This window comes from Acinonyx jubatus, chromosome B1, assembly GCF_027475565.1.
Source record: "Acinonyx jubatus isolate Ajub_Pintada_27869175 chromosome B1, VMU_Ajub_asm_v1.0, whole genome shotgun sequence".
Lineage (NCBI taxonomy): Eukaryota > Metazoa > Chordata > Mammalia > Carnivora > Felidae > Acinonyx > Acinonyx jubatus.
In genome coordinates this window covers 133,516,018-133,540,393 of record NC_069382.1, presented here as the reverse complement: position 1 = coordinate 133,540,393, position 24,376 = coordinate 133,516,018, and the positions used below count along the sequence as shown (strand labels likewise).

Here is a 24,376-nt window from a genome sequence, read left to right as displayed (position 1 = left end):
AAAACATGTGAATACTAAACTTATCTCAATCAGGGATTGGTAAGATATCCCTGGGAAAGTTGTATTATTAAATTATGAGCTCATTTATATATGCTTATTACTATCTGACCACATGATTAGACTTCAGATACAGCTAACTGAAAGCTTTTTTTTTAATTAGTAAGGCACCAATTGTTTTATCACTTTAATTTCATAGAACAAGTATGGTTATCTTTTTACTGATTTATCTGAGTTTATTAATTCATTGAACCATTTAAGTTATTTGTATATGTGGACCTAATTTTTAGCTTATATACAAAAGAAAAAAATTAGAAAATAAATTATAATAAATTTTTCAGCTATGTCTCAAGGGGTTATGACTAGTTAAGAAATGGTAATGACCACTTAACTGCAAAGAAACTCACTAAGAAGAATAACATACATTCTAAATCCTCCCCTGATGGGAAAAGGAGAAGATAATCAGTGGTAGACTATGCTAGTGGGCTTCTCTGAGCAGCACCGAGCAAGTGTATCTTTCACCTAAAGTTGCAGGCAATCAAAATTGCACAGCGTCAAGAGCCAAGTGGGAGACATAAAGGAATCCAAGACCAAAACAGAGAGAAAAGTCTAAATAGGTCCACCAGAGCAGATTTTAAGAATAAAAGACACCATGAAGTCCACACTAACAGCCACAAAACCAAGAAGGGTGATTAGGATCAGGATGAGAAGAAACAAAGACTGCACCTGGGTAATTACACTGGGCAATATATGGGCAATCGTTGAGCAAGATCTGAGGGATATGATGCATGAAACACCTGGAAGGAATCATTCCCATCCTACCAATACACAGAAGCCGGTGGAATGGAAGACCAACTACCAAACCAAGTTGAATCAGAATGATTACCTGGAAATAATGAAAATGTAAAGCACAAGACTGAGTTTCAAAACTCTAGTAAAAAACAAGGATAAGAACAAGGAAACATTCAGCTCCTAACTCTGTAGGTTTTCCATGTCAATCATAGATTCTGCTTTTCATATGGAAATCAGAAATAGGAATGATTGATGCTGACTTAATTACCAAACCACAAAATAAAATAAGAACTCATTGAAACATGTACACTACCGGTAAAATTACAGTGTTTCCAAAAACCTTATTTTCTGAGTACATAATGAAAGACTAGAGTGAAGAAGGTAGATATCTATGTTTTAAAGAAAAATACTAAGAATGATAAAAACATTTCATTTTAAAGATAGGACCAATGTTTCTATCAGGTGTAGATAAAAACTAACGCTATCAACCTGGAAATCTTCCAGCAGGTCCTGAAACATTCTTAACTCTTGGATGAATACTCAGCACATAAAAAATTAAAAGACTTTCATCAGTGATAGGTTATTTTCCCATTTGTAAACAATTAAGAGTATTTGATTACTACCAACTATTTGATAATCCATTCAACAAATATTTACAGAGTATCTGATATATACTCAGCACTTTACTATAGGTACTAATCATGGTTCCTCTCCTCAAGTAACTCATAGTTAGTCAGGAAGATAAGAGAGAAACTCAGCAAAGAATCAGAGAGCAATTCAGCATTAAGCTATAATGTTGAGCCATGTTTTGGTTATTTTAGGAGAAAAGGGACAAGATACTGGCTGACAATATCCATTTGAAAAGGGATGATAATAATGAGAAAGTGGAAGAGAAAGTGAAGAAAGGGAAAGAGGAGGAAGACAATCAGTTTTTGTTATGTGTTAGGCACTAGGCTATGTTCTTTACATACAGCAGCTGTTTTTTATAAGCTCATATTAATTACAACAATAAAAACATCTAATAATTTTTACTGCTCTTATTTTTTGAGTGCTAGACAAATATTTACAAATATCAACTCCTCCAACTCTTACAATAAGTCCTGTAAAATGGGTTTTTCCCCCACTTCACAGATTGGAGCCTCTCTTGGGTTGCACTCTAGCACCACTATACTATAAATTATCAGTGTGTAGCCTGAAGGTGGATTAATCTCCTTTATTTTTAATTTAATTTTCTTCTGCAGAACTAAGAAAGTTTAGAACTTTCTGAAGGAATACTACTAAAATAAAATAAGCAAAGGTAAAACACAAGAAAAGAAAAATTAAAAGGCAATACCATGACCTAAACAAACAAAATACAAAGTGTATTGAAAGATCATGTGTTCAATTTGAGAACACATGTGTTCAAAAAGATCATGTGTTCAATTCTTAAGCTCATTTCTTCCAGTTCTCTTTTCCTAGATACCTCCTACTCATTCTTTAGGATTCAGGTCAAGAGTCATGCCCCTGACCAAGACACGCATGTGCAGACACACACACACACACACACACACACACACACACACACACACACACACCACTCATCATTGTGAAGTCTGATCCAAGTACTCCTTTGGCTTTCCATACATAACACACTACATCTCCCTGACTTCGAACACATCATACTTCAAGGTTGACATATTGTCAACATATTCTGATGCCCATTTGATGGACATAATCCTTACCACCTCTGAGGAAAGAGCCTCTCTGTTTTGATCAGTGACCAGACTAAGAGCTCAAGGTAGGAGAGATCTCAACTTGATGCAAAAAAGTCAAGGGAACAGAGATGGGGTGAGAAAAGAAGAAAAAGAAAAAAAGAGAAAGAAAAGAAATGGGCTGAGCATTTCACATTTAGATTTCCCTTATTCTTACAATCACCCTACCAGAGTTTATGCACTAACATTTTAAGGTTCTGGAGCTCTGCCTCAACTACCTCTGTACATTTAGTTTGACTCCTAACAAGTATCTAAACCCCTACAAGATAGAAGCAGCTAAATAATAAGGGAAAGGAGAAAGTTACTAAAAGTCATAAAGATACCAATGGAGGATCCAACTTAACCAAAATGAATGCAAAGAAATTACAAAAGGCAAAGAAACTCAAAAACACCCTGACACCCATTTAATGTTAAGGCAAACAGCCCTAAATTCCTCAGTAGTTCCTGAGAGCATCATTGCATAATAAAAACATTTAAGAATTAATGTTAGGGGCCCCTGGGTGGCTTAGTCAGTTAAGTGTCAGACGTCAGCTCAGGTCACTATCTCACAGCTCAAGAGTTGGAGCCGCGCATTGGCCTCTGTGCTGACAGCTCAGAGCCTGGAACCTGCTTCGGGTTCTGTGTCTTGCTCTTTTCCTGCCCCTCCCCTGCTCACATACACATACACCCACTCTCTCTCTCTCAAAAATAAATATTTAAAAATTTTTTTAAAGAATTAATGTTAATAATGATTGCAATCACAAATAAAGATCAGTTTATATTAATTATACTTTATTTTACAAAAATTAATGTTTTGTAATTTATTATTATTATATTCAACATTAAAATATTAAAGCTAGCACAAATAAACTGGCCCTCAACAACCTAAAAATTCCAACAAAATAAAATAACTCACTCCTTAGCAAGATTAAAGGTCTCAAGATTTCCTTGCATCAGGCGGTTGCTCACATATGAGAGGCATTTCTTTTTTTAAAAAGTTAAAGAATTGTGAAGGCTGATGTTTAGAATGTTTATTTCTCCCAAGTCTGCCTATAAAAATACAGTGAAACTTTATTAAATAGTAAGCCAGTAAAATGCAGTGTTAAATTATTTGCACAGGGACTGGACTGAAGTTTGCATTTGCATTATTATCTATGTATAATTACGAAAATTATTAGTAAATCAAAATCTCCAGGGGGATGCTTAAGCAAATCAAGGGAAGGATTGATTGGCATTCATTCTCTCTCAATCTCATCTTTGGAGAACACACTGAGATTTCCAAGTATCTAGAGGCACAAAAGGGGTTACATGAAAAAAATAGAGTGAAAGAATAAGGTTTTAAACAAAGCATACAGGCTGAGTGAATTATTCAATATTAAATGGCTTTTCAAGTTGCAAGACAAGAATGAAGACTTTGTCACTTCGTTCTGGGTGACATGTTGACAGATAGATAGCTCAGCAGAGGACAAAGTTTTTATATGCCTGTAATAAGAACATTAACGAATTTGACAGTAGACAGCAGCTTGTACAAACTGCTGTGCTGATACCATTCTCTGTCCAAAGACGACAAGTAATGATAATGATGAAAATTAAGCAAGGAGGATGAAATTAATCAGGTTACAAAGAATACTGAAAATAAATACAGATGGGGAGACTCCTATGCATCTGACATCTTCAAAATGACTAACATTTTAGATGTATGGTTATTACCAGCCAAGTGCTTTTCCTTTATCTCTTGTTCTCTATTCTCTTACCCAGCCCAAATGAACCTAAAATCATTCCAGGCTGCATTTGGTAAAGCCTTATCTTTTAGAAGACAGTATAGAATGCTTTAGAATATGTCACAATAGAGAGTTAAAAGCCAGGAGTGGAGTATGAAATTAAGTTTGTGAAATGACCTGTGAGTAAACACAAATGACATATATGTGCATATTGTGCTTATTACATGCCAGGCACCTTACTAAATCTAGAATTAAACAAGATACACAAAATCATCGTTTTCCTAAAGTTCACGTTCAAGTGGTTAAAAGAGAAAAAATTAGTCAAATAAATGGACAAGCAAATTAACAAATATGCACATACATTTCCTATGAAGGAAATAAGATGGTGAACTACAGTGACTGAGAGAGGTTATGATAGATAGGTGATCAGAGAAGGCCTCTCAGAAGATATCAATAATATCTCAGTGAATTTGGAGAAAAGATCTAGGGCATTTATGGCACTTTTGCAAAGAAATTTTAGCATGATTGCTGACTTAGATATAAAAGCGGCTAATGTTCAATAGGCCATCACTATCTGGGGTTATCTGTTCCACTGGACAGATATTATGTGCATTCCTATAGGGAAAAAAATCCATGAGTAAAAAAGGGAACTTTGCTAAGTCTACAGTGAGCTGAGACCTAAGGGATGAGAATGAGTAAGTCAAACAAAAAGATGGGGATGCTGGAAGGATGGGGGAGCAGTGAATGCTCTAGACACAGAGGGAAGAGTAAGTGCAATGGCCAAGAGATAGGCAAGGATTAGAAGAACTGAAAGGAGGCCAGTGTGGCTAAAGCAGAGTGGTCAAGGAGGAGAGCAACATGGGAGGAGGCTGATAAGGAAGGGAAGAGCCAGTTCAAGCAGAAGCTTTTAAGTTGGAGTTTTACTGTAAGATTAATTGGAACCCACAAGTTGGAAGGGATGATCATATATATGTTTCTAATAGGTCACCCTTACTTCTACATGGAGGTGGACTGTACGGGAGGAGAGTTGAAATAAGGAGTCCTGGTAGACTGTTAGTTTATTTCAGTAGTTCTGGCAAGACCTGATGGCAGTTTGAATAGAAATGAAATGAAGTAAATGGACAAGAGACTAATTTTGAGGTAACAAAAATTGGATTTGCTTATGAACTGATGTTGGAATGAGGCAATGGAAGAATCAAGGAGGTCTCTTAAGCCTTTTCCCTGGTTACTGAGATGGGAAATGAGTGGAAGAAGAAAAACAGGTGTGGGAGTATACAATCAGGAGTACCACACCATGAGTCATGTACAGAAGGCTGGAAGAAAGTGTTCTACACCACAATACTTAAGACTCTAAACTGAATCACATGGTCAAGTAAGAGACAGGATGATATAAGAGAAATGCTCCACAAGAGGAATTAGAAACTCTAAGTTCAAGTATTTGTTTTACCACTTCTTTAGAATTATACAACAGATATGAAAAGGACACATACTCCTGCTTCTCACTGATCAAAATACCCTCTACTAGATCCAGTGATTAGATACTCATTATCCCAGAAGACAGCCACTCCGTTTTTGGAAATCTCCAACTGTTAAAAAGTTCTTAATATTGAATCAATATTCAGTGCAACTACATACACCAAGCTTAACCTCTCAACCACCCGATAACTTCCCCTGGTATTCTCTTTACTGCCTCTGATACCTAAATTTGAACCCTGGTTATAACCATGTCTATACCTTCTCAATGTCTACATTAAAAATAGCCAAAATTATAATTTTTGTAATGGTAATAAGACTTAAGTACTTTGACATTCTGTAATTATAAATTCTTAATCTGTTTGTAGTTCAATTTTCCCATTTATTATATGAGAAATATTGCAGATTTTGAGGGGTTTCTAAGGAAATCATAATCGTTTTCTAGTCTGCTGACTTACAGTCAGTGAAGCTAAAACATATAACTGAACAAAAGAACTTAGCAAAATAATTTAATTTTCACTTGCCTACTGATTTTCCAGCTTTCAAAATTTTGTTCTCAGCTCTCCTTTTCTCATCTCCTCTAATTCATTTTTCAGCTATCATTTAGTAGGTTTGGGTAGACAATAGAGTTAAATCCATACTGTTCAATGTCATGATAAGCCAGAAATCTAACAATGTAAATTTTTATTTCTTTTTCCCCTCCAAAATTATTTATTCAAAAATTTGGTTGTTTCAAGAAATGGGCAGAAAACATGAATAGACACTTCTCTAAAGAAGACATCCGGATGGCCAACAGGCACATGAAAAGATGCTCAACGTTGCTCCTCATCAGGGAAATACAAATCAAAACCACACTCAGATATCACCTCACGCCAGTCAGAGTGGCTAAAATGAACAAATCAGGAGACTATAGATGCTGGAGAGGATGTGGAGAAACAGGAACCCTCTTGCACTGTTGGTGGGAATGCAAATTGGTGCAGCCACTCTGGCAGACAGTGTGGAGGTTCCTCAAAAAATTAAAAATAGACCTACCCTATGACCCAGCAATAGCACTGCTAGGAATTTACCCAAGGGATACAGGAGTACTGATGCATAGGGGCACTTGTACCCCAATATTTATAGCAGCACTCTCAACAATAGCCAAATTATGGAAAGAGCCTAAATGTCCATCAACTGATGAATGGATAAAGAAATTGTGGTTTATATACATAATGGAGTACTACGTGGCAATGAGAAAGAATGAAATATGGCCCTTTGTAGCAACATGGATGTAACTGGAATGTGTGATGCTAAGTGAAATAAGCCATACAGAGAAAGACAGATACCATATGTTTTCACTCTTAGGTGGATCCTGAAAAACTTAACAGAAACCCATGGGGGAGGGGAAGGAAAAAAAAAGGAGGTTAGAGTGGGAGAGAGCTAAAGCATAAGAGACTCTTAAAAACTGAGAACAAACTGAGGGTTGATGTGGGGTGGGAGGGAGGGGAGGGTGGGTGATGGGTATTGAGGAGGGCACCTTTTGGGATGAGCACTGGGTGTTGTATGGAAACCAATTTGACAATAAACTTCATATATTGAAAAAAATTTTGGTTGTTTCATTTTAAATTTAAGACCCTCAAAGATAAATTCTACTATAATCATATAGATAGATAGATGATAGATTAGATAGATAGATAGATAGATAGATAGATAGATAGATAGATTTTTTTTTAAGTGAGTAGTAGGAAAGATTAAGGCAATACAGAACATTTAGAGGGTCTCTGGGCTTGTCCTGGTGTGGTTGATTCATGATCACCCAGTTTTTCAAATAACTATGCAGTGATCCAAAATAGATGCTCATAGAAAAGAGACACTGTCCTTTTAGGGGTTCATTACTGCTACATGGTTAACAGCTCTGAAACACTCAGGTAGTTGGTATAGTCACACAAAGGGAACTTTATACAAAAGAAGGAAAACTTTCCATACAAAGGAAGAATTCATGTCTCTTCCAAGAAAAGCTCTAACATTTTGGCAGTTAAGGATTTCTGATGGCTCATGGATACATGTACTTAGAACTCCAATTTTTAACATATCCTCAATGCTAACTTTAGAACACCCCCAGTAAAATCTTCTACTGCTGTGCACAACTGGTTTTCCATATGAATACTATGTACTAGATACAACTGCCTATAATATATTCACTATCTTAGGAGTAATCACATAATGGTAGATTTAATGACATCTCAAGGATAAATTCTCCTTGAAATACAGTTTCTTTATGAAAATACAATAAGGATACGAAGGCATAATAAGGATTTGGGGGTCCCAGGTCATTGGTTTAGAAGCAAGTCTGGTATTCATTAAGCAAATGTTATACACTTTGAATATTAAATGATAATTCATGTCAAGGTAGGGAGACAGCAGGTGGCCAGTCTACTTATATTTCTCACTGCTTTCTTAGTAACATAAATATTATCAAGTACATCATGAATAACTTCACAAAATATTCAAAGTGAAATGAGAGAAAAAGATGATTCTCCAAAAAAGAAGTCATGAAAATATTTCAACCTCTCCTGAATCAGTGAGATACATCATTTCTTTGTCCCTTTTTACTCCTTCACTTTAGCAATTTTGACCATGGCTGTGCTTTGTGCAGAGCTATGGCTGCATGCTGTCCTTTTTAGGATCTAGGAATCTTGAAGAGTCAGACCCCACCTGCTATCCTTGTTTCTCTTCTTCTTACCTGTAACTTTACATTTTCAGCCCAAAGTTGGGAATCTTAACAAAAAGCCAATCTCATTTTTATTCTTGTCATAGGTACAATACTCCTCTCTTGGCAGAAGTCCTGTTTTATATTTTCAAGGCTTATTCCCATTCTGATCATGTTTCTTTCTTTGCTTTCAAGACTAGTTCTTAGGATGTTTTCCATGTATATATAACCTGTATATGGAAAATGCAAAAATAGCTACAATTGTTTGTAGATACTCCTATCAAGGATGGAGTCTATAGCTCTACTCCTTGAATCTGGGCAGACTTCTGACTTTTTTTGGTGAACATAATGTAGCATAAGCATTATTGGGTGAGTTTCCATCTTAGATCTCAAGAAAATTGTGCATTTTTTCTTCTTGCTGCTATTGAATCCTGCCACCATATGAACAAGCTCATGCTGAAAGATACAAGACCATGTAGAAAGAGGTCACAGCCATACAAACTGTTCCAGTCAAGTCTATCATAAAGACTTGTAACAACCCATCCAATGACCACAGATAAATGAGCCAGCCCAGCTGAAACAGGCTGAATTCAGTCCAGACCAGAAGAATCACCTTGATGAACCCAGCCCATGGATACTGTGTAGAATTGTCAGCTAGATAAAAGGATGTTGCAAGCATTAAAACCAATGACACCCCAGTAGCAAAAAGCACTCCCTGAACCCAGATGTTGATTTCTAATATGAATCTTCAGTAAAAGAAACAAAGGCTCCTTGGAGAAATAGCTGATTCCAAGGCTGAGGCAGGAAATACTGAAAATGAGCCTGGAGGCTGACAGAAAGTTAAGAACTGCTAAACAAACAAACAAACAAACAAAAACAACTACATGGGCGGGGGTATACTGAATGGACACAGGACCCAAAGAGTTCCCAAGAGCCAAACCTGGAGTAATGTAATATATGATATAACCCAAAGTGGAAAATAAATACCCATGGGTGTATATTGATATAAATAACTGAATGAATGAATACACAAATGGAAGAGAATAGTTAAGTCTCCCATGCAGAAGAATTCCAAATTCCAAATTATGTAGATACTCCACACTGTGCGTGGTACTGTAGACCACACAATGCACATGCCCATATCAGGTTCCTTCACCTGGTGCTTCCTAAGCTACCAGTTCTGTTGATATCTTCTCTAAAATATGTTGTAAATCTGTCCATGTCTTTCCATCTTGACAACTGCCAGCTACAAGCCACCATCAAGTCACCTGGACAAAAGAACAATCTCTGCTAAGCCCACTAGCTTCCAGTCTCACACCACCACAATCCATTGCCCAAGTAGCCAGAGAGCTTTTTCACATTGTGTGAAGTAAATAAATAAACTAGCCAACAAAACTCTTAAAACACTTAAAATCTATAGAGCCTTTGCATAAATACTTTTTTCTGACTGGGATGGTTTCTCTCCTCGCTCTTTGCATAGTTGGCTTCTTGTGTCATTTGCCATTAAAGGCCCTCTTTGAGTACCTATTCCAAAGTAGCAGCCCAGTCACTGTCTATCATGGATCATTACTTTCTTATTCCTATGATTGTCCTAGCTTGGTGGTGTCCTCAACAGAATGGCTACTCCTGCAAGGGGTCATCCAGGAACCCAGGCTGATGGCTGCTCTTTTATCTTCAATGTGTGAGTTTTAGAGTCACCCTGGGGGGTGGGGGGTGGGGGATGGCCTAATCACTCCAAAAGGAGGAGGATCACATGGGAGAGGTTTTCATAGACGAGGCCTGGAAGTAGCACACATCACTTCTACCCACATTCTATTGGGGAAATACTGGCTCACATGTAACTGCAAAGGAGGCTGGGAAATAAAATCTAGCTCTGTGCCTAAAAAAGGGGGTCTGATTTTTGTTGGACAGCTAGTAGTCTCTGCCTTTTGAACAACAAATCTATGTACTTGATGCATACTTTGGCTATCTTGGAAGAAAAATGGGACATCAAATAAGATTTCGATTTAGTTAGGAAATACTAGCTCCTGAAAACCCAAATCCCCCACATGTCTTAGGACAGTAAGTATTTTATTATTCCAAATTACAAGGCAGCTTTCTCCTACCTTGAGATTCACCATTCCTTAGGGCTCCTGAGTCCTCTGCATTTATCCATAGATGAGGGAAGAATACAAAGAAACTCCAACCATTTCTTGAAAGTTCCACCCTATAAATCAAAGATCACTTTCATTTACATCCCATTAGTGAAAAGTGGTCACATGGCAAGACATGGATACAAAGGCAATGTAGTCCCTGGTTGAGCAGCTGTCTTCCATTGATAGCTCCACACTAGGGAAAGGGCGTATCAATTTTTTTGGACTGTTGACCTCACCAAAACAAGGCCCAGCCATTTATCTCCAACTTAGAACATGTTACTAGAATCTTTACAAAATAAACTATTTTGAACACAAAATCACCTTCCCTCCTGTTATATCTTCACAGAATCAAATTTTGCTTTGAGACACAGGATGCACATGTAAATATGTCATTTGCTCGCTTAAATCATTTAATAAATTCCATTGCTCTTAGAATAAAATGCAAACTGCTTATTATGACCTACAATAGCCTATGGGTTCTACCTCCTTCTAACCTCTCTAACCTTAAAAACTACATTCCTCCCCTTTGCTCCCCCTGCTCTGGCCACACTGAGACTCTTTTAAATTATTTAAATGCCCCATTCCCTCTACCAGAACTTCCCTATGTTATTCTAGAATGCTTTCTCCCCAACTTTCTTCATGGCTGATTTATTCTCTCCCTTCAAGCTTAAGCCCAGTGGTCACCTCTTCAGAAGGGTATTCACTGGCCAGCTCTCTAATGGGGATCCTTTCTATTCCCTCCCTTGTAATTTTGTCATAGCAGCTGTGTCAATCTGTAGTGATGTTGTTGAGTGGTTTGCTTGTTTACTATTTGTCTCTCCACTTGAACACAGGTTCCCTGAATGCAGGGACCATATCAGTCTTATTCACCATCATAAACCTATTGCTTTATAAATGCTTAGCACATAGTTAGCAACCAATAGGATTTTTTTTGTTTGTTTATTCAACCATTTATTTATTTATTAATGGATGGATAACCAGATGGATCCAGTCAAATCCAAACACATACCTTGAATGGGTTACTTCATCATTACTGATGAATAGGCTACTACATCATTACATATCAGAACCTGACCCTCTGGCATGACCTTAGTAGTACCCTCTGTATCAAGAAGGAAAAATAAAAAGACTAAGCCACCCTACATTGATACTTCCTGGCACTGATTTCAAATAAGCAAAGAGAATGCACTGACCAACTGTGACTTTCTAAAAGAAATTACCATCAAGTTACCCACAGTGCACAGGCTACCAAGGAAATATCCCAGGAGAGGTAGTGATGGGATAGGGGGCAGGGCATCTGAGCATTCACATTTCATATCAGTTTGAAATCAATGAGTTCTTCTGCCAACTAGATTCATTTTTTGAATAGGCTTGAATTAATTTGCTGTGAAAAAAAATCAAAAGTATGCTTTTTCTGGGGACAGAAAGATGTAAATGCAGGGGTCTGGCAGTGGGGAGGGGGAAGAAAGGAGATTGATAAACAGGGACAAAAAAAATGTTGGCAGCCAAAAAAGGTGCTGTATATTAGCTACTATGATCTAAAATGGCCCAGTAGAGATCAGCGTAACATCTGCCTTGCTCATTTCTCGCATGTCTACATATTCATGCCCAGCTTTCAGAATTCTCTGGAGGCACTTGAGTATATAGGAAGATGAGTTCCAATGAGCTGCAGCCTCCTGCTTTGCTGAAGGGATACAAACAGAAATCTTGCTTCCCTGATTCAAGTTCAGCCTCAAGCATTTTTGAGCCTTTACTAACCAATGCAAATTCTAGGAACAAGTGATAGAAGAAATGAAAGATCAATAAAATACTCAACACAGGTTGGACAAATATACACAAACTGCAATGGGGCCACATGATAAAATGGCAAGGGAGGGCCCTGGAATCAGAACTTGAGTTTCAAATCCTGGCTCTACCTCTTGCAACCATATGGGAAGTCACTGACTTGGCACTGACCCTCTTCATCTGTAAAATAAGCAGACACAAGGTGCTGTGAGGATCAACTAATATCTGTGAAATATCAGATGTTTAATAAGTGCTCAATGAATGATATTGTGTTTATTATTTAGAACAATCCAAGTACCCAACAAGCTCTTTTTCTTCATACCAAATTGTCTGGAGATTTGCCTGAATTATCTAGAAAACTATATCAGCACTGCCCTAAACCTTGACTTTGGTCATCAAACCACTGTGCTCTTGTCACTGAACAATACACTAAGTCCAATAAATCACATCTTCAAGCTTCTGTTTGTACTGTTGCTTCTGTTCCATCTATCCTACACGCTGCCTTTCAGAAGCCAATATTTCAGTTAAGCTTTGCTGGATACTCCCACTCAGATTTGATCTCTTTTTCCTCTGCACCCATTTCTCCATTTATTCATGCATTCCATAAAAAGTTATTGTTGACCTGTTAGATGTCAGGGAATTTTATAGATGCCTAGGAAACAAAAATGAGTAAGACACAGTCCCCACTGTTACAGTCTAGTGAGGAAGACTGAGAGTTGAACAGATAATTGCATTCAAGTGTGATACATGCATTAAAGGTGTGCACAAGGCACTTGGGAGCCCATGGGAGAGACTCTTCTCCAAAAGCAGTTGCTTATATCTCTGCCTCACAGTCACTTTGATTTTCTTCGCCTCATAGTTTATTGCTAACAGAACCAGCTTCCCTGTTACATTGTAAACTCCTTGAAGCCAGATGCTGTCTTATTTGTCTTTGTATTCCTTTAACGTCTTGCACAATATGCTGCAAATAGTAGGTATCCAATAAATGTGTTCTGAATGTATTATCAATATGTGGATGAACTGAAGCCATCAGCAATCAGCACTTGCAAATGATCTGGTCGGTCTGAAAAGATCTATATTCTGTGAAAGGCAACATATATAGTACACTGTTACAAGAATAAGGGTATTAAAGCCAGATAGCCTGAGTTCAAATGCCTAGACTAGTCTTCAACAACTGTTTACATTAGGCAAAGTACTTCATCAGCCTGTGTCTCAATTTCTTTGTCTGTTAAATGGAAGTGATAAAAACAGTATCTACCACATAGGGTTGTTATAAAGATTAAATTAATTAATCTATTCATTAAAAGTACTTAGAAAAGTACCGTAATTGTAGCTTCTAATAAACATTAACTATCTTCTCCTCTTCCTAAACAGACTTAGAGACCTCCACCCCTGTAGAACACAGACTGCTGCAGGAAGAGCAAAACTTTGAATTCCACATATAAACCATAGTTTTTGGTTTTTTTTTTTACTTCTTGCCAAGTCTAGCTGCAATGCGAGTCTCTTACAAATCCAGAAACTACTGAGTTATAACTTTTACAGGCCATACTGTTATCTTTTCTGACCACACTAGAAAATATAATGCCATCTTAAGGAAGTCTCATTTGAAATTATTACCTCTATTCATTGACTGATATCAATGTGGAAAGCCTCAATAGAAATAATAAGTAAAAATTGACACTATGTTCCTATTATGTGTCATGTACTTAACATACGTTATTTCCAATCCTTAGAACCATATGCAAGGTAGATATTGTTAGATCGATTCTATAGATGATAAAACTGAGGCTCAGAGAGATCAAAAAGTTCTTCATGGAGACGTCTCACTACTGCAAGTAGTTGGACACACTCTAGCTCCATGTCAACTGCAATCCTTTTACTCTTTACAGTACGGCTCGAACTAGTTTTAGTTTGCTCTTGGCTACATTACCCTCAATCTGCTTATTCAGCACCACTGAGAAAGACAAAATTTCCAGACAGAAGTAAAAATAGTTGGATTTAAATTTTATCATTGAAAACACTTTGCCTTATAACTTCAATAATTTAGTGTGATTCAAGGTGTAAACAAGGTTACAAGACTCCTGATACCACGCCCATCTTTCAGACACTACTATAGCAAGGTTGACTGCCATATGGCTACGGACCTGATTTTCTGAGATTGGTAGGCATGGACATTCCAGGGCCCCTGATTGCCAGTTTCAATATTTAATAGCTATTAAACGTACTTTATCCTTTTTCATATATTTAAACCCTCTTTGCATGCTAAACCCATTAGCTTTTATTCTGTCCACTACAGATTTAGAGAACAGCTGTCCATTGCCATCTTTATAATTATCCTTCATATGGTCTAAGGCAGCACTGTCCAAGAGAAAATAATGTGAGCCACATACATAATTTTAAATTAACTAATAGCCACTTTTTTAAAAAAAGTAAAATGAAGTAGGTAAAATTAATTTTAATACTGTATTTGTTTCCTGTGACTGCTATGACAAATCACCACAAACTTGATGACTTAAAACAACACATTTATTCTCTTCAAGTTCTGAAGGCCAGAAGTCCAAAATAAGTATCACTGAGTCAAAACCAAAATGTCAGTAGTGCTGCACTCCCTCTGGGGACTCTAGGGAAAAATTACTGCTTTGCTCTTCCAGCTTCTAATGGTTGCTGGTGTTCCTGGCTTATGCCACATCACTCCAATTTCTGCCTCTATCTCTACATCACCTTTTTTGTGTGTATGTCTAACTCCCTCCACCTTCACCTCATAAAGACACACGTGATTGCATTTAGGGCACTCCTGGATGATCTAAGATAATCTCCCCATCTCAAGATCCTTAACTTAATCATATCTACAAAGATTCTTTTTCCAAGTAAGGTAACATTTACAAGTTCCCCCAATTAGGGTCTGATATGTTAGAGGCCATTATTCAACATTTTATTTGACCCAATATATTTAAAATAGTATCATCCCAATGAGTAATCAATATCTCATGCTAAGTCTTCCAAATCTAGTGATATATATATATATATATATATATATATATATATAATGTGTTATGTAAAATGTTAAAAAAAACTATATATAATATATACAATACAAAACATAAAATATCATATTTATATAAAATTTTCAATACACCTCAATTAGAATTAGCCATATCTCAAGTGCTCTACAGCTACATGTGGCTACCATGTTGGATAGTGCAGTTAGGATTGCCTTAATTTTCTTATCAAACAAGTTTCTTTCTTTGCTCAGAAGCAAAGAAGATTCTACCAATTTCCTCAATAAAGCTGTCCCCATTCAGTTTTTTTTATCACCCTGGGTATAATTCTTGTATTTTTGCCTCACAGTATTGCTGTGCAGATTAAATTATGAAAACTCTCTGGAAAACCATCCTTTCCAGAGCCACCCAAATTTATTGCCAAAGTTTTCTGCTCAGTATCTCATAGTCATTCACACTCATACACTTGGCATAACTGAAACCTATAACAAAATAGCAAAAATGAAGGAATAGGCCACTCTACAGACTAGAGCTGGGAGCCTAAGGAGTATAGCTGGTCATGGATAAAGAAATATGAGGAAAATAGGATCAATGTTTAAAGAAACATTAAAAATAAATGTCCCCATTTCAGCACAGAAAAGATTCATTCATTCACCCATTCAACAAATGTACTATCCCAGGCTCAATGCCAGGTGCTGGGAATGCAGTGCTTAATGGTGAGGAAAAAAAATATATAGTCCTTTCCCCCTTGAAGTTTAGAGTCTAGAGAGGAGGCAAAAATAAATTAAATGGGAAAACTGCAACTGAGGTCTTTTCTACCAAGTAGCAGAATGTGGTTCTCTGAAAGGGAGTTTGACCTTGTCAGGGGGGTCAGGGAAGGTTTCCTTGAGGAAATGATGATTAAGCTAAGATATGAAGCATAAGTAAGAATTAATTCAGTGAAGAGGAGAGAAAGACATTGCAGGCAAGGGAATCGCATGCACAAAGTCCTTTCTGCGGAAGGAATAATGATGAGATGACGGACAAAAGGCAAGATGTGTGGAGTGCAGAGAATGAGCAGGGGGACCAGGCACAAGATGAGACCAGAGAGGGAGGAAGGACCATGGTGTGACCATGTAAGAGAGTTTGTCTTTTTCCTAAAGTAAATAGTAATCTACTGGAAGCTTTTGTGCTTTGGAAAGATCACTGTGCTAGGGTATGAAGAACAGATTGTTGAGGGGACAAGGGTAAGACTTAGATTGTGGAGGGGATAAAAACATATACAGGTGGAACAGTGAGGGGGGCTACTATAGGCAGGAGATAATGGCATCGTGTAAAATATGGAGTCATCCTTGAATCCCCTTTTTCTTTCATATTTCACATTTAATCCATTAGGAAATGTTGTTGGCTGAATCCAAGTGAATCCTTTTATCATTTCTAGTGTTAAACTCTGATCCAAGCCACTATAATTTCTCCTCTGAACCCTACCAACTATCGTGCCTGGTCTCTGCTTCCAACATTGACCCTGTGGTTTATTCTTCCACACGTGGAAGCCAAAGGCTTCCCCTTAAAGGCTTACCTTTAAAGGTAAGTCAAACCACGTCATTCACCAGCTCAACACGCCCTGCTCCCAGTGGCTTCCTATCTCACTCACCATAAAAGCCCAAGTGCTTCAAGGTGTTTCATGATCTGGCCCCTTACCAAATCTGACCTCGTCTCCTACCACTCTCCCTTTTGCCACAATGGTCAGCTTGCTTTTCTTTAAGCAAGCCACATATCATCCTAACTCAAGACCTCAGCACCTGCCGCACCCTCTGCCTGGAATACTCTTTTCTTAAAGACTCATGGTTCTTCATCTAAAACTCATCATATATATCTCCATTTAGCCCTTTATCATTTAGTTTCATTATCTAAAACTATAACTCCATATTTTATACCAAAGAAGGTGAGAGAGCAAAACACAGAGATACTTCGAAGGAAAGCATTCCAGGCTGTGGAAATAGCAAGAACAAAACTCCTAAGACAGGAGTTCAGGGAAGAACAAGGAAGAGCCAGGCTGGAAGCATGTTGGTAGAAGGTGGAGTGGGAAGGGGAGGCTATACTTGAGGTAGAAATGACAAGCTCACGTAGTACTTGCATGCACATCATCGTGAGGACATTGATTTCACTCTGAAATGAGAAGTCATTGAAGGATGCAGAGTAGAGATGTAGTGTGACCTGACATATTTTAACAGGTGTCTTCTGGATGTTGTATTGAAATTTCACTTAAAGAGGACAAGCGCAAGAGCAGGGAGTTTAGTTACGAAGCAATCATAACAACCAGATAAGAAATGATGGCAGCTTAGACAAAGCTTGTAGCAGTGGTGACAAGTGTTCAGATTCTGGATATGTTTTGAAGGTAGACCTGTCAGGATTTGCTGAAAGAACATATGTGTTGTGTAAGAGAAAGAGACTTGGGATCTGAGCAGCTGGAAAATGGAGTGGTCATTAACCGGGATGAGGAAGACTACAGGTTTGGGAATAGTTATCAGCAGCTGAGTTTTTGGATGTTGGCTTTGAATGACCTTTGACATCCAAGTAGAGATGTTAAAGAGGCAGTTCGAGGTACTCAGGGGAGAGGGCCAGAGATACAAATTTGAGAGGCATCAGTGTAGAGATGGTATTTTCAGTCATAAGCTTGAGTGAGGTCACCAAGGGAAAGGCAGCTGCTAGTAACTAAAGGAATCCTCTATAAAGTGGGAAAGAAAAGGAGTAGCTTCACAGTTGTAACATACTAGCAAAGTGATGATTCTGGGCTATAACCCACTCAGTGACAAGGGACCCTCAATGGGCAGGTGAAGGAAATGGGAGTAATGTGGGTACATGGTTGTTCCAGGGGTCTGAACTACCAACGCCATAATTAACCTCGCAGAGAAATGTGTGGCCAAATTAGCTCCCTGGGCCCAGCTATCTGAAATAAATGACTCAAGTCTCCTTCAGGACCAAAGCCTTTATATGAGTTTCAGTACTGAGGTCACCCCTGAACTGATTTATTGTCCTGGGAACAATTTTATGGGTATGCTTCCTCCAAACACATCACTTTTGCTTTTATACTTCTCTCCAGCAATCTGTTAAAGCTCCTAGATCATAATTATTCCAATGATGACCATGATGACCCCAATTCTCCAACCATGGCCAAAGGGCAAACTGTTATAAACCCAAGAGGGAACCTCTGTGCATCCAGTTCCAGGGTTGAGGAGATGGTAGTCCTGATCCACCAAGGTCAACTACTTCTCACCCCTATTTTAATGTCAGCTTGGTTTCTATGGGTTTCTGACCTGGATCATGAAAATGGAAATCAGAGCACCCATTTTATGGGGAGTGGAAGACAGTAAAACACATGGATGTAATGAATGGAGAAGGGATTTTAACATGTCAAGTGCATACGTGCACTTAGCATAACTTTTCCTTCCACTACCTGTACTGCTCCTATCTCTCCACCAACATCATTATCATGGTCATCATCATCAAACAGTGGTTTTATGCAGCACACCCAGAATCCTGAGTCACACTCCCCCATCTCTTCCTCCCTCTCCACAGTCAAACTCAAGACTTCTAGTCTAAATGGGCAACCAGAACCATAGTGCGGGCAACCAAAGTCAAGGAGAAGAAGACAGTCCCAGCTTCCATACTTTGCTTATCCTTTACCTTCCTGCCCTATCTCCTACCATTTTGCAAAATGGTTATTCTGTATCGACCTATGGCTCATATGTGCTACCTAATTTTTCTTTTTAATTGTGTTGCTAAAAGTTTTAGGTAAACTGAACCCTAGAGTTTTTTCACTGTGAAATGTGTGTTGGACACCTCAGGTGCAGAGTAGACAGTACTGAGATAAACAGGTGAAGGTGACAAGGAGGTAGAGGTTCCACTGGCACTATGAAAGACTTGACAGAATTTTTATGTAGATTAAACCACTTGTTCAATTAATTCATTTAAGAACTTTGTGAGGTCCACCAACTATGTTCCAAGAACATAGACGATATACGAATGATGATGAACAATGAACTGAGAATATAATGATGAATATAATGTTCCTTCCATTCATGGAGCTTAAAGTATAGTGAGGGGACATATGGTAATCAAATACCTGCCTCCATAATATACAATGTATACCATGTTGACATGGAGGAGAAGAAAGAAGAGCTATAAATCTTTTAGTGTGGGCATGGTAATAAAAGAGGATCAAGCAAATTTCTCTGCAGAAGTGACATTTAAGCTAAAATATGAAAAGTGAACAGACATTAGCCAGGAGAAAAGAAGTATATGATATGAGAGGGGGCCTTCTTGCAGAAAGAACAGCATGTGCAAAAGCCCTGAGGCAGGAAAGGAAACTGAAAAAGGCTGGTGACAAAACAAGAGCAATAAAATGAAGAATGGTGGTTGCCTGGGGCTGGGGGCCAGAGGAGGAATTCAGCTGCAAAGAGGCATTTGGAGAATGTTTTAGAGAAATGGAAATGTTCTATATGTTAATTGCAGTGATGGTTACATGACTATATGCAGTCATCAAAATTGTATTGCATATAAGTTATTCCTCATTAAAACTTGGGGGTCAGGGACAATAAGCTTTTCAAGTCATTTTCTTTTCAAGTCTCAATTTAAGGTTAGTATTAACCTGACTTAATCCTATATGAAAACAAAGCAGAGAAACACACAGAACAACTAAATTAAATGCCTTTGTTTCAGAATTTAGTTACTTGTTCATTTGTTCATGGCTCATATATTAAAAAAAAGATTTTAGGGGCACCTGGGTCGCTCAGTCAGTTAAATGTCCAACTTTGGCTCAGCCTGATGTCAGTCTCTGTGCTGACAGCTCAGAGCCTGGAGCCTGCTTTGGATTCTGTGTCTCCCTCTCTCTCTGCCCCTCCCTCATCTCTCAAAAATAAATAAACATTTAAAAGAAATAAAAAAAATAAAAGTGAAAAAAAGATTTTAGTTGGAAGGGGCAGATTTAGGATTCTAAGAGCCATTTGATACTTATATTTTCACTTCTGGGATTAAGGCACTTGAACTTCTGAGCCTCTTTCCTCATCCGCAAAAATTAGGAGAAAAACATTTCTCATACCAGGTTGTTGAATGAATTATCTCATTTAATCTCCTTGGAAGATGTCAGCTCCAATGGATATAGTGTAGGTCCTCCTTCACCACCATTCTTTTTGGTATCTAACAGGCAAGCACATTGCTAAGTTTTTCTGATAAAATCTGCTTCCAGGAGAGGTGATATGTGACTGTAGGTATTGTTCTGGCTGTGGGGTACCTCTGTGGCAGGGCCCTAAGGGTGGACAGAGCTGAAGCAGTGGGGGATAGGTACCACTGGACCTTGAGGAGGTATCATCTCTACCTTAACTTGTTGCCTGCCCCATCCCAATATGGCAGAAACATTACTACTCAGGGGCTCAGCACACCTATCTTCATCCAGAACATGTCTGAGATCACATCCATGTGAAGGGACAGAATCAAATGAGAAATGTTCCAACCTCTCCAGAGAAAAGTGAAAGAAAATGGCAATAAAACTATTCAATTCAGATGCAAAAAATAATTGCACACCTAAAGAGCCTCTTGAGTTTTATCCAAATTCTCTTTTCTCTCTTCTTTCATCCTTTATATTTTCTCTTTTTCATTTTCTTACTTTAACTTTCCAAGTCCTAAAAATAAAATTTCTAACTTTCTAAAGTCAAAAATAGAATTCATTGTTAAAGCCTGAAACAATTCACTCTGACTGCCTTTAGTTTTCACTTACCCAAGAAAACCTAGTTTTCAATGGATAAAGGCCACCCTTTCAACCAAGTTGGGGTGTCTCTGGAGCAAGGAATTGTGCTGATCGTCACCATAAAAATGCACAGGCAGAGGGCAGACAGGCAGATAGCTTTTGGGAGACTTGTAGACAAAGGAGGTGTTATGTGTAGTACAACCATTCACTGCAAAGGGATTGTTTAAGTGGAGATGGCTAGTGGACATTCACACAAGAGGGAGCCTTCATACGTAAATAAAGGCTGGCTGCCGTAGAAACCCCTCCATCTGTTGCCGCCCGTTGCCTGACTTCTAAGGCGCTGGCTGCACTAACTGAAAACATAGATGGATTTGTGCCCCACATGTTCACTTTTAGGAATCGCTGAGAATTTTGTTTTTTTGTTTTTCTTCAGGTAGGACCGGCCCCAGCTAACTCCCCTGCTCCTCCATGCCAAAGGGATATCCATTTGGGGACTTTATAGCTGCTGTTGTCTTGTGACCATTAATTCTTGATGCTTTTCCTCACTGAAACCTTCCCCCTATTTGGATAGCTCTAACCATAAATATGGCTAGTGATTTGTTAAGCTGCTAAGCTTCTTTTAGTTTAGGGCACAATTCAAGGCAAGGCATGAGTAAATAGATCTCCTTCCTCTGTAGAGAGAAAAAAAAATGAAATTGAGCATGGATGTGAGTTCTGGAGAGGGTACTGTTTTGGCCTTGCAAGCCCTGCTGTGCTCTAAAGGTATTAATATGTCCTCGGTTTCAGTAATTAGAGAGTAGAGGATCCTGGGCAATGGCAAACCAGCTGCATGAAATAATACCAGCCTCCACTTAAGTTTCCTTCTCCTTCCAGGCTAAGGCCAAACTCGAGGTGTCAAAGCAAAGGCAGACACAGATCATAAGCACTAATATTGCTGGAGTATGCACAGAAGTTTTGAACTGAAAACTGTTGGCAAACTGGCTTTACCCCTCCTCTCCATCTGATGGAGATAAGACAAGTATATTTGTCAGCCCTGTTTTGCACCTGAAGGAAACATGACACAAGTGTGCAAAATAATACATACAGTCTCAAAAAGAATAGCTAATGGACTCAACTCCTCACTAATAGAGTTCTTTCTGTTAGGTTATACAAACTTTAAAATAACCACCTGGCTCTTCCAAAAAACCTCTGTGCCTCCCACAGGACAATAAAGTGGTGGGGGTGGGGACAGAATCTGAATTCATGTTTATGCTGCCTAATGCTGAATCACATTCATGAGGTACTGTCGCCAGGAACTAAGAGATTTCCATTTATTTGCTCGAGGAAGACGGTGTATTACAAAAGCTGCATAAAGATAGAATCCAGAAATCAAAACTTTTTTCTGCGGTATCTCTCAATGCTTTTGATCAGGCCACCTGAACACACTCTGCCTTATAGGAAATGTAAAGAAAGAACTGTCTTCTGCAAAGGAGAGTTCTATAAGATATGTGTAGCAAACAGAGCTAATTGGTTTAAATTACTGAAGATCCTATTATCTAGCATCTGTTTATTCATACAATGATACTTATTGAATAAATGCAGGCAGTTATGGTTCTTTTTGATGCATTCTGAAACACCTGACTTTTATAGGGTGGGTAAATGAAGTTACTTAGCCCTGAGCCAGCTTTGGCTTCTAAATGAAAGCCAAAAAAGAATTAGCAGGGATGCTGGAAGTCACATAAACACAGCTGAAGAAAACATATTGTCTTGATTTCAGCTTGAAATCTGTGCTAAATTAGTAATAGGAAGTTTAGCAGCAATGCCTCATTTCTTAAAACATCAATTGTTTTTAGGTTTTATTGCAACCCTATTCACTTTTGTGGGAATGAAAATACTGAATACATTTTAAGCTGGAACTAAAAACATAATCATACATCCAAAAGATGCATTCACTAACTTTGTTTATGTTCTATTTTCTGGATAGGCAATAACCATGTTTATTTGTTAATAGTTGATACCAATATTATAAACAAAAAACTGTTTTGAGATTTTTCAAAAATCCCCAATAACCTCTTAAAACATTTAGTGTTAAAGTACACTATGTAGATGTCATTGGAGTAATTTTAGGGTCCTAAAGATATTTTTTGACAGGGAACCCAAATCAGGATTTACATAATACATTTTGATCTTGTAAAAGGTACTCATAACTCTTGTTCAATTTCTGCCTGCTTTTTCAAGTTCACAAAAGCTAAGAAATGGGGGATAATCCAAGATGAAAGTAGGAACAGAGTGATTGAAGTGTTCCTCTATTTTGGGGCACCTGGCTGGTTCAGTCAGGAGAGCATCTGACTCTTGATTTCATGAGTTCAAGTCCCATGTTGGTCATGGAGCCTACTTAAATAAATAAATAAATAAATAAATAAATAAATACATACATACATACATACTTCTCTGTTTTGATAAGGGCACTGGGTTAACATGCAACTGCCACTGTTGACATCAGCGTCACAAACTAAAGATGAACATGGGTGGGCTGCTCTTCAGATTCAGGTGACATTTTTACTTGTTAATGAGGATTTCTTTTTCTGCAAAAGGAAGAAAAATTTCATTTTTAGTTTTAGGGCTTCAGGCCAAGAGAGATCTTTTCTTCCTTCTCTGTTGCCATGCTTTGACAAAAACAACAAAATTCCTTCTTTTTCATATTTACCTTTGTATTTTTGTTAATATCCTTTGACTTCCATCTCATTATGACTTTTGTACCTCCTACTAATATAGAGGAAAAATAGAGTCACTTAAATTAATGTGTGTTTTAATTGTTTATTTTAGCCTTTCTCTTGAAACCCACATTTAAACTGAATCATGACTGTGAAAGGTACCAGGTTTCTTGGGTCTGAAGCTGTTAGCTGAGGATAATTTTGTGACTATGTCTCTACAGACATTTAAATTTTTTTTCTTTTGTTTGGGTGTGGTTTACTTTACCACTACCTGGTTGTTGAGTGAAGTAAACCTAGTCATTTGTTCCTAAAAGAATGTGGTTATTATCCATATCCTTAGACTACAACACTAGCTTCAAAAAAATGTCTGAGTAAACCAAAATCTCTGCAATAATAATTGGATCTGGATTTACAGAATGTATTTTGGTGACCCCTTCTTCCTATCAAGAGAAACATATGTGGTAAGAGATGCTTTTCCCCTTTAGCAGACAGAGGAACTGTTCCTACCTTGATGGGATGGTGCAATAGAGTAGAAAACCAACCAGGCATTAGAAAACCTTCTGATTAAGCCATACGCTGCCATTTAAGACCATCTCTTCTCCACCAAGAATCTCTTTTGTTATTATTCTTAATTCCT

General features: G+C 38.0%; 2 long non-coding RNA genes across 4 annotated transcripts in view; both read right to left on the bottom strand.

Annotated features, from left to right (window-relative positions):
* LOC128314516 (uncharacterized) overlaps positions 1–11,391 on the bottom strand; it is a 42,916-nt gene extending 31,525 nt beyond the window's left edge. For both annotated transcript variants that reach the window (XR_008296252.1, XR_008296253.1), the window contains exons 1-2: positions 10,508–11,391; positions 8,436–8,632 (exon numbers count right to left, since the gene is read on the bottom strand). This is a non-coding gene — a long non-coding RNA (uncharacterized LOC128314516). The remainder of the gene's footprint in view (positions 1–8,435; positions 8,633–10,507) is intronic.
* A 937-nt stretch (positions 11,392–12,328) lies between these two features.
* The window catches only part of LOC113598292 (uncharacterized), a 235,814-nt gene continuing 223,766 nt past the window's right edge, over positions 12,329–24,376 (bottom strand). For both annotated transcript variants that reach the window (XR_008296251.1, XR_003418969.2), the window contains 2 exons: positions 23,473–23,610; positions 12,329–12,502 (listed from right to left, as the gene is read on the bottom strand). This is a non-coding gene — a long non-coding RNA (uncharacterized LOC113598292). The remainder of the gene's footprint in view (positions 12,503–23,472; positions 23,611–24,376) is intronic.